Here is a 16,197-nt window from a genome sequence, read left to right as displayed (position 1 = left end):
CTACCTTGTAGAACCTAATCTGGATCATCTAAGAACTCCCCTTCTCCTGAAGTCTAGGCAGAAAATAGTTTACTTTCATTCTCCATTAATTATATGACTCTAAATTCATCATGAATATTGAGTCACATATTTGACATTTTGTAATCAGTTTATGCATGCCAAAGCAAATATTAGAAATAAAATTTTGGGTTTGCACAATTGAATATATTTCCCTTTATTTATCTATGAATCCACCAGCAGACAATTACAATACCTAAATCTCTCAAAATAATTATTCCAAACTCTTGTTCCATAAGCTGTTATCTTTATTTGTAAGTTAGTAGATCTCATCCTTAGGGAAGATGTCACAGATATTTTAGAGCCTGTTTACTTCTATGCTGTCTTTGTCAGACACCACACATAGGCCCTGTGTGTAAAGTCACTGTGGTAAGCTTTATGGTGTACCCAGAATCAGAATAATTGTCACCTGAGTGTTTCCCCAAATTGTACTGTGTTTAAATACACTTCTTATAAACACCCTGGAGTCAGAGTTCTGAAGTTTGGTTCAGATTGACTAAGTCAGTGGAATATCAAAGAAACATGAACAGGACAGAGCTTCTATGCCCCATGCCCTAAGCAGCATATTGCAATGAACAAAATGAAGATTTTATTGTTCTAGAGGCTAAGACCAATTGCAAGGTACTAGCATGTGTATGCTAACAAGTTTCCTTTGACAAATTGACACAGGGTAGAATTATCTGGGAACAGGAAACCCTGATTATTGATTCCCTCTATCAGATAGGGCAATAGGAAAGTTACGGCTTGAGCTCCTGACTTACTTTAATGATGACAGGGAAGTATAAGCTAAATAAGAGCTTCCCTATACACATTGCTTTTGGTTCTGGTCTTTAACAAATTAGTAGAGATTGGAGCAATCTGTTTAGAGTCTGTAGGAGCTTTAGAATACAGGGTTTGCAACCATATAGGAAGAACAACAATATCAACCAACCAGACACCCCAGAGCTCCCAGGAACTAAACTGCCATCCAAGGAATACACGTGGAGTGACCCATGACTCCAGCTGCATATGTAGCAGAGGATGTCCTTGTTGGACATCAACGGGAGGAGAGATCCTTGGTCCTATGAAGGCTTTATGCCCTAGTGTAGAGGAATACAAGGGCAGGGAGGAGGGAGGGAGTGGGTGGGGATCACCCTCATGGAGGCAAGAGATGGGGTGATGGGATGGGAGGTTTCCACAGAAAAAATTGGGAAGGGGGATAATATTTGAAATGTAGATAAATTAAAAATCCAATAGAATGAAAAAAATCAAAATATAGCACAAGGCTCAGGTAAACTCACTGAAAGCAATCTACAGATTCAATGCAATCTCTACCAAAATCCCAAATCAATTCTTCAGAGAAATAGAAAGAACAATTCTCAAATTGATCTGGAATAACAAACAACCCAGGATAGTGAAAAACATTCTCAACAATAAAAGAACTTCTGGGGGGAACCATCATCCCTGACCTCAAGCTGTACTACAGAGCAATAGTGACTTTAATTAAAAAAAAGCCTGATACTGGTACAGGGACAGGCAGGTAGATCAATGAAATAGAATTGAAGACCCAGAAATGAACCCACACACCTATGGTCATTTGAAATTTGACAAAGAAGCCAAAGCCATTTTCAACACCTGGTGCTCGTTCAACTAGTAGTCAGCATGTAGAAGAATACAAATTGATTCATTCTTGTCTCCTTGTACAAAGCACAAGTCCAAGTGGTTCATGGACATACACATAAAACCAGAAATACTGAATCTAGTAGAACAGAAAATAGGAAAAAGTCTTGAACATTTCCCTTGCACAGGGAAAGTTTTTCTGAATAGAATACCACTGGCTCATGCTCTTAGATAGACAATTGATAAATGGAAACTCATTAAATTTAAAAGCTCTGTGAGGCAAAGGAAACAGCAACCTACAGATTGGGAAAAGATCTTTCTCAACCCTACATCTGACAGAGGGCTAATTAATACCCTACATACACAAAGAGTTCAAGAAGTTAGACTCCAGAAAACCAAATAGCCCTATTCAAAATAGGGAACAGAGTTAAAACAAAGAATTCTCAACTGAGGAATATCTAATGGCTGAAAAGCACCTGGAGAAATGTTCAATATTCTTAGTCATCAGATTGAATTGCAAAGCAAAACAACCCTGAGGTTCCACTTCACACCAGTCAGAATGCCTAAGGTCAAAAACTCAGGTGACAGCAGATGCCAGCAAGGTTGTGGAGAAGAGGAAAACTTCTCCATTGCTAGTGGGATTGCAAGCTGATACAACCACTCTGGAAATCAGTCTGGTGGTTTCTCAGAAAACTAGACATAGTACTATCTGTTGACCCAGAAATACTTTCCTCGGCATACAACCAAAAGACACTCCAAATTGTTACAAAGACACATATTCCACTATGATCATAGCAGACTTTTTTGTAATAGCCAGAAGCTGCATACAACCAAGGTGTTCCTCAGCAGAAGAACAGATACAGAAAATGTACATTTACACAGCTCAGTTATTAAAAATGATGACTTCATGAAATGTTCGAATAAATGGATGAAATTAGAAAATATTCTGAATGAGTTAACCCGGTATGTACTCATTGATAAATGGATATTAGCCAAAATAAATAAATAAATAAATAAATAAATAAATAAATGAACAAATAAATAAATATTCAGAATACTCACGATACAACTCACAGATTAAATAAAACTCAAAAAGAAGAAAGACCAAACTGTGGATGCCTCAAGTCCTACTTGAGAAGGGGGAAGAAAATAATTATGAGAGGTAGAAGGAAGGAGAAATCTGGGAGAGAGAGGGGGGAGGTAAAAGGGAGGCAGCATCAGGTGTGGCAGGAGATGTGGAGAAGTACAGTAAATTGAACAAAGGTGTGTAGCTGTGGGTAATGGGGACTTGGGATAGCCACTACAAAGTTCCCAGATGCCTGGGACCCAGGAGTTTCTCAGGAATCAACAGAGATGACATTAGCAGAAATACCCAAGAAAGGGGAGGGAGAATCTGTAAAGATCATAGCCAGTGGATAGTTACAACCCCTTGTTGAGGGATGGGGCCACCCACACATCTCAATAATATTAATCCAGAATTGTTCCTGTCAGAAGGAATTGCAGGGACAAAGAGTGGAGCAGAGACTGAAGGAAAGACCATCCAGAGACTGCCCCATCCTATTTGCATCTAGATGCTATTGTTGATGGCAAGAAGCACTTGCTGACCAGAACCTGGTGCAGCTGTCCCCAGAGAGGCTGTGCCAGAGCCTGATCAATACAGATGAGGAAGCATTCAGCCAAAAGCACAGGGACCCCAATTGGAGGAGTTATGGGAAGAAATGAAGGAGTTAAATGTGTTAGCAACCCTACAGTAAGAACTATATCAATCAACCAGTCACCCCAATGCTCCCCAGGACTAAACCATCAACCAAAAAGCACACATGGAGAGACCCATGGCTCCACCCTCATGTGTAGTAGGGGATGGACTTATCTGGCATCAATGGGAGGGGAAGTCCTTGGTCCTGTTGAAGCTAGATGACATTTAATGCTAGGGAGTCTAGGCAGGGAGGAGAGCGTAGGTTGGGGAGAACCCTGATAGAAGCAGGGGGATGCAGGAGGTGATAGGCATTTAACTGGGAAGGGGGATAACATTTGGAACATAAAAAAATAAAATAAAAAGAAGAAGAGGAAGGTGAAGGAGGAGGAGAAAGAGGAGGAGGGGAAGGAGGAGGAGTGGAGGAGGAGGAGGAGGAGGAGGAGGAGGAGGAGGAGGAGGAGGAAGAAGAAGAAGAAGAAGAAGAAGAAGAAGAAGAAGAAGAAGAAGAAGAAGAAGAAGAACAACAACAACAACAACAACAACAACAACAACAACAACAACAACAACAAGAAGGAGAAGAACAAGGAGAAGAAAAACAAGAAAAGCTCCAGGAGAATTTCCAGGTATTTTGCTTTCACAAGATGACAAACTTATTGTTTCATGTCCTTTAAGTGGGCTTTCATCAAGCCAGCAGGAGCTTCTATATGGTACTTTTTTTTTTGGCTTTAATATTTCTTTCTTTTTTCCATCTTTATTAAATTGGGTATTTCTTATTTACATTTCAAATATTATTCCCTTTCCCGGTTTCCAGGCCAACATCAATGTAACCCCTCCCGCTCCCCTTCTATATGGGTGTCCCCCCCATCCTCCCCCATTACAGAAAGCCCCCCAACAATCACGTTCACTGGGGGTTCAGTCTTCATAGGACCAAGGGCTTCCCATTCCTCTGGTGCCCTTACTAGACTATTCATTGCTACCTATGCAGTTGGAGCCCAAGGTCAGTTCATATATAATCTTTGGGTAGTGGCTTAGTCCCTGGAAGCTCTGGTTGCTTGGCATTGTTGTTCATATCGAGTCTCAAGCCCCTTCAAGCTCTTTCAATACTTTATCTGATTCCTTCAAAGGGAGTCCCATTCTCAGTTCAGTGGTTTACTGTGGGCATTCGCCTATGTATTTGCCATATTCTTACTTAGTCTCTCAGGAGATATCTATATCTGGTTCCTGTAGGCCTGCACTTCTTTGCTTCATCCATCTTATCTAGGAAGGTGGCTGTATATGTATGGGCCAGATGTGGGGCAGGCTCTGAATGGGTGTTCCTTCAACTGCTGTTCTAAACTTTGCCTCCATATTCCCTAGCAATTGTTCCCCTTTTAAAGAAGGAGTGAAGCATCTGCATTTTTTTATGTTTCTATGATATTCATTTTTTTATTAACTTGAGTATTTCTTATTTACATTTCGAATGTTATTCCCTTTCCCGGTTTCCAGGCAAACATCACCCTAATCCCTCCCCTTCCACTACTTTATGGGTGTTCCCCTCCCCATCCTCCCCCCATTGCCGCCCTCCCCACAACAATCGTGTTCACTGGGGGTTCAGTCTTAGCAGGACCAAGGTTTTCCCCTTCCACTGGTGATTTTACTAGGATATTCATTGCTACCAATGAGGTCAGAGTCCAGGGTCAGTCCATGTATAGTCTTTAGGTAGTGGCTTAGCCCCTGGAAGCTCTGGTTGCTTAGCACTGTTGTTCATAAGGGGTCTCGAGCCCCTTCAAGCTCTTCAAGTTCTTTCTCTGATTCCTTCAAAGGGGGTCCTATTCTCAGTTCAGTGGTTTGCTGCTGGCATTCGCCTATGAATTTGCTGTATTCTGGCTGTGTCTCTCAGGAGAGATCTACATCTGTCTCCTTTCGGCCTGCACTTCTTTGCTTCATCCATCTTATCTAATTGGGTGGCTGCATATGTATGGGCCACATGTGGGGCCGGCTCTGAATGGGTGTTCCTTCTGTCTCTGTTTTAATCTTAGCCTCTCTATTCCCTGCCAAGGGTATTCTTGTTCCCCTTTTAAAGAAGGAGTGAAGCATTCACATTTTGATCATCTGTCTTGAGGTTCAAGTGTTCTATGCATCTAGGGTAATTCAAGCATTTGGGCTACTAACCACTTATCAATGAGTGCATACCATGTGTGTTTTTCTGTGATTGGGTTACCTCACTCAGGATGATATTTTCCAGTTCCAACCATTTATCTATGAATTTCATAAAGGCATTGTTTTTGATAGCTGAGTAATATTCCATTGTGTAGATGTACCACATTTTCTGTATCCATTCCTCTGTTGAAGGGCATCTGGGTTCTTTCCAGCTTCTGGCTATTATAAATAAGGCTGCTATGAACATAGTGGAACACGTGTATTTTTTATATGTTGGGGCATCTTTTGGGTATATGCCCAAGAGAGGTATTGCTGGATCCTCATGTAGTTCAATGTCCAATTTACTGAGGAACCTCCAGACTGATTTCCAGAATGGTTGTACTAGTCTGCAATCCCACCAACAATGGAGGAGTGTTCCTCTTTCTGCACATCCTCGCCAGCATTTGTTGTCACCTGAGTTTTTGATCTTAGCCATTCTCACTGGTGTGAGGTGAAATCTCAGGGTTGTTTTGATTTGCATTTCCCTTATGACTAAAGATGCTGAACATTTATTTAGGTCTTTCTCAGCCATTTGGCATTCCTCAGCTGTGAATTCTTAGTTTAGTTCTGAACCCCATTTTTTAATAGAGTTGTTTGTCTCCCTGTGGTCTAACTTCTTGAGTTCTTTGTATATTTTGGATATAAGGCCTCTATCTGTTGTAGGATTGGTAAAGATCTTTTCCCAATCTGTTGGTTGCCGTTTTGTCCTAACCACAGTGTCCTTACAAAAGCTTTGCAGTTTTATGAGATCCCATTTGTCGATTCTTGATCTTAGAGCATGAGCCATTGGTGTTTTATTCAGGAAATTTTTTCCACTGCCCATGTGTTTGAGATGCTGCCCTAGTTTTTCTTCTATTAGTTTGAGTGTATCTGGTTTGATGTGGAGGTCCTTGATCAACTTGGACTTAAGCTTTGTACAGGGTGATTAGCAGGGATCGATATGCATTCTTCTACATGTTGACCTCCAGTTGAACCAGCACCATTTGCTGAAAATGCTATCTTTTTTCCATTGGATGGTTTTGGCTCCTTTGTCAAATTCAAGTGATCATAGGTGTGTGGGTTCATTTCTGGGTCTTCAATTCGGTTCCGTTGGTCTATCTGTGTGTCTCTGTACAAATACCATGCAGTTTTTATCACAATTGCTCTGTAATACTGCTTGAGTTCAGGGATAGTGATTCCCCCTGAAGTACTTTTATTGTTGAGAATAGTTTTAGCTATCCTGGGCTTTTTTTATTCCAGATGAATTTGCAATTTGTTCTGTCTAACTCTTTGAAGAAATGCATTGGTATTTCGATGGGGATTGCATTGAATCTGTAGATCGCTTTTGGTAAAATGGCCATTTTTACTCTATTAATCCTGTCAATCCATGAGCATGGGAGATCTGTCCATCTTCTGACCAATTTCTTTCTTCAGTGTCTTGAAGTTCTTATTGTACAGATCTTTTACTTGCTTGGGAAAAGTCACACTGAGGTACTTTATATTGTTTGGGTCTATTATGAAGTGTGTCATTTCCCTAATTTCTTTCTTGGCTTGTTTCTCTTTTGTGTAGAGGAAGGCTACTGATTTATTTGAGTTAATTTTATACCCAGCCACTTTACTGATGAAGGTGTTTATCAGGTTTAGTGGTTCTCTGGTGGAACTGTATTCTCTTAGGGTCTGTATGACATCTGTCCAGGATCTTCTGGCTTTCATAGTCTCCGACAAAAAGTCTGGTGTGATTCTGATAGGTTTGCCTTTATATGTTACTTGACCATTTTCCCTTATTGCTTTTAATATTCTTTCTTTATTTTTATGCATTTGGTGTTTTGACTATTTTATGTCGGGAGGTGTTTTTTTTTCTGGTCCAATCTATTTGGAGTTCTGTAGGCTTCTTGTATGCCTATGGGTGTCTTCCTTTTTAGGTTAGGGAAGTTTTCTTCTATGATTTTGTTGAAGATATTTACTGGTTCTTTGAGTGGGGAGTCTTCACTCTCTTCTATACCTATTATCCTTAGGTTTGATCTTCTCATTGAGTCCTGGATTTCCTGTATGTTTTGGACTAGTAGCTTTTTCCGCTTTACATTATCTTTGACAGTTGAGTGGATGATTGCTATGGAATCTTCTGCTACTGAGATTCTCTCTTCTATCTCTTGTATTCTGTTGGTGAAGCTTGTATCTATGCTCCTTGTCTCTTCTTTTTGTTTTCTATATCCGGGGTTGTTTCCATGTATTCTTTTTTGATTGCTTCTATTTCCATTTTTAATTCCTTCAATTGTTTGATTGTGTTTTCCTGGAATTCTTTCAGGGATTTTTGTGATTGCTCTCTATAGTCTTCTACTTGTTTATTTATGTTTTCCTGGAATTTTTTCAGGGATTTTTTGATTCCTCTCTGTAGGCTTCTACTTGTTTATTTATGTTTTCCTGTGTTTCTCTAAGGGAGTTCTTCATGTCTTTCTTGAAGTCCTCCAGCATCTGATCAAATATGATTATGAAACTAGATCTTGCTTTTCTGGTGTGTTTGGATATTCCGTGTTTGCTTTGATGTGATAATTGGGCTCTGATGATGCCCTGTAGTCTTGGTTTCTGTTGCTTGGGTTCCTACGCTTGCCTCTCGCCATCAGATTATCTCTAGTGTTACTTTGTTCTGCTATTTCTGACAGTGGCTAGACTGTCCTATAAGCCTGTGTGTCATGAGTGCTGTAGACCTGTTTTCCTGTTTTCTTTCAGCCAGTTAAGGGAACAGAATGTTCTGCTTTCGGGCGTATAGTTTTTCCTATCTACAGGTCTTCAGCTGTTCCTGTGGGCCTGTGTCTTGAGTTTACCATGCAGGTCGCTTGGAGCAGGAAGACTTGTCTTACCTGTGGTCCCGAGGCTCAAGTTTGCTCGTGTGGTGTTGCTTATGAGCTCTCCGCGGGGGTCGCAACCAGGAAGATCTGCACCGCCCTTTCCCCCTTTCCGGGAGCTTCCGTGCACCAGGGTTCCAGATGGCGTTTGGTGTTTTCCTCTGGAGTCAGAGGTGTGGGCAGAGGGTAGTTTCTTCTGGTTTCCCAGGCGTGTCTGCCTCTCTGAAGGTTTAGCTCTCCCTCCCATAGGATTTGGGTTCAGAGAACTGATTATCCAGTCGGTCCCTTCAGGTTCCGGTGTTGTCTCAGAAGCAGCAGACTTGCTGCTCCTGTGCCCTTATCCAAGGGAACCCAGAAGCCGTATACAGTTTCCTCTTGGGCCAGGGATGTGGGCAGGGGTGGGCAGTGTTGGTGGTCTCTTCCTCTCTGCAGTCTCAGGAGTGCCCACCTGTCCAGGCAGTGAGCTCTCTCACCCATGGGGTTTGGGAGCATTGAGCTGGAGGCAGGGAGCACGAGATCGAAGCATCCGCATTTTGTTCATCCTTCTTGAGTTTCATGTGTTCTGTGCATTTAGGGTAATTCAAGCAATTGGGCTAATATCCACTTATCAATGAGTGCATACCATGTGTGTTTTTCTGTGATTGGGTTACCTCACTCAGCATGATATTTTCCAGTTCTATCTGTTTGCCTATGAATTTAATAAAGTCATTGTTTTTGATAGCTGAGTAGTATTCCATTGTGTAGATGCACCACATTTTCTGTATTCATTCCTCAGTTGAAGGGCATCTGGGTACTTTCCCACTTCTGGCTATTATAAATAAGGCTGCTATGAACATAGTGGAGCATGTGTCTTTTTTATATTCTGGGGCATCTTTTGGGTATAAGCCCAAGAGAGGTATAACTGAGTCCTCACGTAGTACATTGTCCAATTTTCTGAGAAACCTTCAGAACCATTTCCATAATGGTTGTACCATTCTGCAATCCCACCAACAATGGTGGAGTGTTCTTTCTCCACATCTTAGCCAGCATCTGCTGTCACCGGAGCTTTTGATCTTAGCCATTCTGACTGGTGTGAGGTTGAATCTCAGGGATGTTTTAATTTGCATTTCCTGTATGACTAAAGAATTTGAACATTTCTTTAGGTGCTTCTCAGCCATTCGGCATTCCTCAGTTGTGGATTATTTGTTTAACTCTGAACCCCATTTTTAATAGAGTTATTTGTCTCCCTGCAGTCTAACTTTGTGAGTTCTTTGATTTTGGATATAAGCCCATCTCTGTTGTAGGATTGGTAAAGATCTTTTCCCAATCTGTTGGTTGCCGATTTGTCCTAACCACAGTGTCCTTTGCCTTACAGAAACTTTGTAGTTTTATGAGATCCCATTTGTCAATTCTTGTTCTTAGAGCATAAGCCATTGGTGTTTTGTTCAGGAAATATTCTCCAGTGCCCATGTGTTTGAGATGCTTCCCCACTTTTTCTTCTATTAGTTTGAGTGTATCTAGTTTGATGTGGAGGTCCTTGATCCACTTGGACTTAAGCTTTGTACAGGGTGATAAGCATGGATCAATCTGCAGTCTTCTATATGCTGTCTTCCAGTTGAAGCAGCACCATTTGCTGAAAATGTTATCTTTTTTCCATTGGATAGTTGTGGCTCCTTTGTCAAAAATCAAGTGACCATAGTTGTGTCATTTCTGGGTCTTCAATTCTATTCCACTGGTCTATCTGTCTGTCTCGGTACCAATACCATACAGTTTTTATCCTATGTGGTACTCTTAACCATTGTACCTCTGCAACTCCCAATCAGATCCTGTTTTAATGCAAATTGTTCTATCATCAAATTTGTTCCAACAAAAGGAAGAAAGGAGGAACCACACACTGCCAAAAAAGGTTTAAAAACCCAAGCTGGAGGTGGGAGAGAAAATAAGCAGATAAAATCCAACTCTCAATTCCTTTGCCTTGTGAGAACTCTGAGTCTCTGCTTTTATTTTTACTTTAAGAAATCTTGAGTGAGAGCTGTGACTTCAGGTTTCACTTGTGATTCTTCACTTGGTGAAAAACAACCAGAACTGTGTCATAGATACTAAAAATACAATTCCCATTTTAATTTTGCCTTTGGTTTTTAACATTGTGTTTTTAATTTGATGGGATTGCTATTTTATTGTTTAAACAAATAGCTCGTAAGTACTTTTTATCTTGAACACAGTGAAAACTTTCCAGTTACATTATTATAAAACTAAAAGTTGTTTAATTCTAGAGTTTTCACGAAATTATTTTTAGAGTTTATGTGGAAATAGGCTTAATATTAATAATAATATCATCAAAATATTGACATTTGTTTTAGGAATAAATTAGAAATCTGAATGTTTTCTCTCTCCTTTTTGTATGGATGTTTCTTCCAAATTAAAGCATTCCACCTAGTAGGAAGGGGGCTCATGAGAAGCCCCTCTCCAGCTTTGAGAGATATAAAACCATTTCTATGACAGAAAACTGTGGCAAGTCAAGTGACAGAGAGAGAGAGAGAGAGAGAGAGAGAGAGAGAGAGAGAGAGAGAAGAGGTTCCCAGACCTGTCAAAGACATAGGTGTGTGTGTGTGTGTGTGTCTGTGTATCCAAACCTATAGAATATCTGACAGCAAGAGTATGTTCTAATACCAAATACAGACTCACATGTCTGCACTTAGTGCTACAGTAGAGTGCTGACAGGTCAGGAGGTCATGCATTTAGAAATATGTAGAAGATCTCCTTTATGTCCTCAATTTTGCTACATGAAACTGCTCCAAAATGATGCCCCAGAAAAGGAGGATATGTTGGGGAGTGAGGTATGGGTGTGGGAACACTCACAGAGTCAAAGAGGAGACTTGAGAGGGTGAAGAATATTGGTGGGGGAATTGAGAAGGGAGCAATATTTAGAATGTAAATAAATAAAACAATTTTAAAAATTGAGTCATTTACAAATAGAAAACAGGTATTTGACACTCTATTTCAATTCCTTTAGAATTCGTTAGAAGAAAGTTGATTCAAAATAAATGAAACAGTACAGGACAATAAACCAAAAAGTGCCTATCACCTTTTTTCCTAGTATTTATTGGATTTTAGAAATGATGCAACTAGTTCCAAAAATAATCCCAAATTAATGAGGTTTATTGTAGTTTATGAAATTTATAAATAAATTTAAGAAAAACTACATCTTTGCTGAGTACTCATTGAATGATAAATTCTAGCTTTTCACTTATTCAACTCATTTGTGTGTCTAAATAGAATTTTCAAACATTATATAGGTGTTGCATATTTCTCTGTTAAATTTGTAACTAGCATTTCATCATTGTGTCTAACACTATAAGTGGACAGCTTTTATTAGGCTCCCTCAAGCTGGGACCAGGCTCTGGAAAGCTGTTTTCTTTAATGTTAAAGGGTAAGATGGCACATTGGTAACATCCCACATTATGTCTAATTGTATTTTAAATGATTAACTCAGCCTTTCAAAATCTAAAATAATATCATCTATAAGTAATTATTATTTATCTATTTTATTTGCAGTTTTTAACCTCAAGTTCTTCTTGCTCTTCAAATTGTGTGCTGTTCAGTGGTTTATACATAGAGTTTGAAAGCAGCAGCACAGGGCATTTGTCTTTAAGGTTGTGTGGAATTTAACATGCTAATATTTTACAATAGACATCTACATTAGTGTTTAGAAATAAAATGGGTACAGTTTTCTTCATTTCTCTTTTGCCTGTTCACTTTTCAAATGAGAACACTTATGATGTTTCTTTTCTCCTATCTGCATGTATGTGTACATGTTCGTGTGAATATAATTGCAAATGTATGTCTCAGGTGAACTTCAGGTGTCACTGATGTGAAACTAATTGTTCTTTGGAAAGTCAGTTGTGTTGGAAGGTATTTTGCTGGGGCAAACATGTGAAGGAACATTTAGTTGAAGTGGACACAAGTGAAAGGCTAAGGCAGACTCATGCAAGAACATTTAGCTAAAGCAGGCACATGCGAAAGGATGTTCTGCTAAAGCAAGCACGTAAATGACACGTGATGAAAGATTCTTTGCTAACAACACACATGTATTGGTCTGCCTTTCATGGCATAGTCGAGCTTCATTTGTTCAGACTCCATAGAAAGAAATGCGCCAAAACACTTTCAATGGTATGTTACAGCTTCTTGCCACTTCAGTGGATCTGGACTGATTGGCAGAGTGATGTCAGCTGAGACGGGTGGATATGCTGAGGCAAGTCCTGTGGAGGATATGTGATGTTTGGAGGTTATGAATAGTGACTCGTCAGACAGACTAAGCTAGACTGGGTTTATAGAGATAGCTATGCAATGCTTGTGGGTCTCTCATCTTCACTGATGTTCACTTTTCTGGAAGAGGCACAGCAGAGAACATTTCCTGGATTCTCTGGGCTCACACTGACTCCAGTTGAGGCTGAGACCTATCTCTGCTAGATAGTGTCATCGCTGTTGATTTGTGTTTGCAATCCCAAGTCCCCTGAACTGGACTGCTGATATATCCGTATATGTTTGCAAGTGGATCGAGCTGCTGCTACTAATGTGTGAACTGGACTTGATTTCCAGACAACACAGATGGCAGTTGCTTTACAGAACCTTTCTAAACAGGTTTACTTCCCTCATATCCTTCCTTTCCAATTATCTTCTGTTTGTTAAAACAAAGGTAAAAAAATTTAAGAAGCGTCATTAAAAATGTGTTTTGAAAAAATTAAAGTTACACGTAACTCCTAAAAAGACCTGCCCTATGCTTCCTTGAGCAGAATAGTTCATTAACCTAAAATTCACTGATTTGGTTTGGTTGGCTATAAGCCAGCCCGAGAAAACCATCTGACCCTCCCTCTCAGGTGTAGAATTACAAGCACATGCCACCAACTCTAGCTTTTTAACATGAGATTTAACTCACATTCTCATGCTTTCATTGCAGACACACTTCAGGTACTGAACTGTCTGCTGGTCTTTATTTATTGTCATAGTTAATGGACAAATCTTGTATTTTAATGTAATAAGTATGTTGATCTTTCTTTTGAGGTCACTTTTATGTATGCTGCCTCTGAAACTTTTCTCTATCCCAAAGCCATGATAAGGATGGCCTCTGATGTTTTCTCCTCAGTTTGAAAATCTATCATTTTAAAGTAAAATTTTTAGTCATCTAGAAATGATTTTGATGTATTATTTGGTATAGAAACCCACATTTTTCCTCAAGCAGACAGCTAATTATCTCACTGTTTATTAAGTGATCCATGTTCTTCTTCTTATAGCACAGTCACACAACCAAGATCTATACACATAGCAAATACTATGTTTCTTGGTCATCAATATAACTGGCAACAATAATTTTTCCTAGTTCTGAACTTTAGAGAAAAGTTTAACATTGTACCTCTAATATTTTATGCATCAGCAAGAAAAATATCATACAAAAGTAAATATTTTTCAAAGATGTGATAATATGAAGGGCAAAGACACATAAAAAGATTATTAATAGCAGTTTCATGAGTCATTTTGGAATCCCAAATTAATGTTTTAAATGAAGCACCTACTACAGTGGCAGATAAACACCCTGTGATCTGTTATATGGTTGGAAGGAATTCTTGTTAACTCTGTTATAGTTTTCATGATTCCAAGATTTTTGGCAATCATTGAGAGTGGATGAGAAATAAGAGAACATGCCTTTAAGATAAAACATGACACATTTGTCTTTGAGAAAGAAAGTCCAGCAGCAATGTGAGGTGTTCTGGAGTTGGAGTGTAATGAGAAAAGCAACATGTGGCCTTTTAGAGTTGAGATACCTAAGAGTGCACCCAGAGAGAGGGAAACTACTACAAGAATTCCAAAGATGAAAGGAAACCTGAATTACAGGAACGAAAAAGACAAAATTCATTCCAAAACCTGCCTACAACCATCTGGCATAGGCAAGGTGGAAAACACCCAGAGACCCGGATGTCACTAAGATGAGTATGTCAAGTAGTGGAGAAATAACAGATGATGATAAGAGATGCCAAACAATGTGTGCTCAATGAAGACAGGCAGTGCTAGAGATAGAAGGGTAGTGAGGAACAGCCTGATAAGAGTACCTGTGCTTGGGCCTGAGGCCTTGGTGAGGCCTATGCTATCACTGAGGATCATATCTGGGTCCATGACCCTGTATCAGCTGTGGACTATGTTGATGGCCCTGGGACACAGAGCAAGTCAACTTCCTTAGTCTAGGAACCTACTTGGGGCCATGCTGAAGTCTGAGAGGACAGCTGACCCTCTCCTCACTTCTGTGGTATTCAGTAGAGCTAGCCATTTTCCAGCAGTGCTAGAGAGCTCGCTAGTGCTGATGGTATGGATTCAGGAAAACTGATTGCCTGAAAAACCCAGTTACTACCCTGGTCCACGTACAAGTTCTGCAATCAATATCTACTCCATCTATGAACTGCTGGTGTGCAGGAAAGACCATGACCTATAGAACCACTTTGCAGAATCTCCATGACACATGGCAACAGCAGAATATCAGATAGGAATCTCTGTGAAGATCCAGTATAAATAGCATAGAAGAAGCCAGAGACTGGGAACCAGACTAATGACTCAATTCAATAAACTGTGTGACACACCATGACACACTGCAGCTTCCAAAGTGAGATGTTTTGATTGTTTTGTTTTGTTTGTAGGGAGATTGCAAGGGTGGAGGGCAGACATGGAGGGACAGGGAGATGAATGGGACTGGGGTCCATGACGGGAAATTCATAAAGAATTCATAAAATGTTTAAAAAAATCATTCGCAGGAGAAAAGTGACAGTGTTTAGTGTATGATCACTATCTAAAATATAAATAATATGAATCACATCTGTAAGTTGGAGAAAGATATTAATGAGATTTATTTCTGCTCTATTTGGAAAATCTCTAAAAGATGACTTTGGAATTTCTGTGCTTCCTTTATAAAATGGCAAACAATGTGAAAACTAGAAATATTTTCTACTTATTTGTATACATTACATTTGATATAGACATTAAATAACATACAAAAATGCCATGTTGGTTGAGAATAAATTACAAGTAAAACAAATTATGCAATGCAATTTTTCAATCAAGCAAAAGTGTAATCCCTAAAATGAAATCAAAATTCTACATTTGAGCAGAAGGGATGATTAATATGCCTTTTTCATCTCAGAAAAGATAAAAAATTAAAACACAAAAATCAATTCATAAGTTTAGTCTAAGAACCTGAGAATAGGCAATTTTCATTTTTGTTTTGTTTCTTTGTCAAATTCTTGTTTCTTTGTCTTTGTCTTTACCTCTGCTTCAGATGTCTCCCTCCACCCCATGCCAAGGTCATCAGCCACTGAAGAAAATCTCTTGACTCATTGGCAGTTTGCTTTTCTATAGTATTTTCTTTGACTCTGTGTAAATAAATGTCAGTAATGGGAATTTCAGAGTTAATATAGTTCAGTACTGTTTATAAATGTTTGCTTATGAAGCCTGATCTAAATTATCTTTGCTCTGAGTTATATTTAAAAGGAAAAACAAGCAGAATCATAATGAGAATGGCACATCAAGTTGTGTCAGATGTGTGTGAACTGAAACTACTTTCCAAGGTTTTTTGAGCCAAGTCCAGCAGGTAGGTTGACTTTCAGTGATTACATAGAACCACTGCATTTCTTTTACCAGATTTAAGCAGGAATCACCAAATAAAATATTCTATGTCAGTGTTTTAAAAACTAAGCACATACCCACTTTTCTTGATGGGTCAAACAGAGTACAAAATCCTGTTTAAAATAACTTACAAGTGAGGATATGCATACCAAGATTACAGGTCAGCTATCACAATAGGATACACATCACAAGCAAATGCCT

The sequence above is a fragment of the Rattus norvegicus genome, chromosome 2 (genome assembly GCF_036323735.1).
Source record: "Rattus norvegicus strain BN/NHsdMcwi chromosome 2, GRCr8, whole genome shotgun sequence".
NCBI lineage: Eukaryota > Metazoa > Chordata > Mammalia > Rodentia > Muridae > Rattus > Rattus norvegicus.
This window is presented reverse-complemented; position numbering follows the sequence as displayed.